This window comes from Poecilia latipinna, unplaced genomic scaffold (genome assembly GCF_001443285.1).
Source record: "Poecilia latipinna isolate Pla-1442-1.1 unplaced genomic scaffold, P_latipinna-1.0 Scaffold1260, whole genome shotgun sequence".
In the NCBI taxonomy this organism is placed as follows: domain Eukaryota; kingdom Metazoa; phylum Chordata; class Actinopteri; order Cyprinodontiformes; family Poeciliidae; genus Poecilia; species Poecilia latipinna.
The window spans coordinates 148,887-150,207 of NW_015113876.1; positions in this window are offsets into that span (position 1 = coordinate 148,887).

The following is a 1,321-nucleotide window of genomic DNA, read 5'->3' on the forward strand; positions in this document are numbered from 1 at the left end:
AAAACAACACTGAACAACCTTCCAAGATCTGCACAGAGGGGAGAGATGCGGTGGATCAGAAAAGACGGACTCCTATTTATCAAGTGGAAGGACACCAAGGAGGTGACGGTCTGCAGCACCTTCCACAAAGCTTTCAGTGGAGCAACTTTAAAGAGGAGAGTCAAAGAGGCAGGGCACTGGGTAGTGAAAGATGTTCCCGTTCCTGACTCTGTGAAAGACTACAATAAATTCATGGGAGGAGTTGATCTGTCTGATGCCCTGATCCAATACTACTCAGTCAGAAACAAGACAATGAAGTGGTATAAGACTTTTTTTTTTACCATTTTATTGACATTTCTGTTGTAAATAGTTTCATTATTTTCAAAATGCTTGCAGAAAAAAGAGAGGAAAATGCCATTTCCCAACGGCAATTTAGAGAGAAACTCATGGAGGAGCTCATACTGGAGTCTAAAGGAGAAACAGCTTGTCCTCAACCAAGCACATCATTTTCGGCTCAACCCGGTGCATTCAAATGCCCCGGGTCAGTTCCCAGATACTTTGGGGGAACAGCAGAGGAAAAGCAAAGGATTTGTGTGTGGTGCAAGCAGAATGGCAGTAAGAGAAAAACACCACTGTACTGTCCCAAATGTAACGTTGCCCTCTGTCTTCAGCCAGACAGAAATTGCTTTGAGGACTACCACAAAAACTTGTAGTTTGTGGTCTTTTTTTGATTTTTGAACTTGTTTTTTTTTTTTTTGTTTTTTTTGGTGGGGGGGGGGGAGGATTTTCAAAATTGTTTATTTGCTCTTGGAAATTACTTCAAAAAGTATTTTTGACTGTTTTACCTTGTTTCAATAAAAGTTTTCTATTTGGAGTCAAAGAAAGAGCTTTCAGTTCATCATTATTATACATATTATACTGTGCACAATGGTACATTTTGCATATAAATGGGGTAAATGTCATGACCAATGGTTATATTATATGTAGAAAGTGTCATTAGATGGTAATAAGCTATTTAATTTTAACAAACCCCCAGTATTGATGTAAAAACCACATTTGGCACAGTTTGGTGACATTTTTGGATAAATGTGCCAAAATGGCCTCTCCGCCTAAGAAATGTCTCACTAATACCATTCTAAAATAAATATGATTCATCTGATTGAGTCCAAATTTGGTATACTATTACACAACATTTAGATTTAAAAGTCTGTACTACTTTTTTGTGCTATAAATGATATTTTGGTAGTGTTTTGCAATGTTTATTTCAAAGAAAATTTTGGCGAGGTTCAAAAAATGCAAAATATTTTGTATTTTATCCCTAATATTTCAGGCAGGGTCAAAG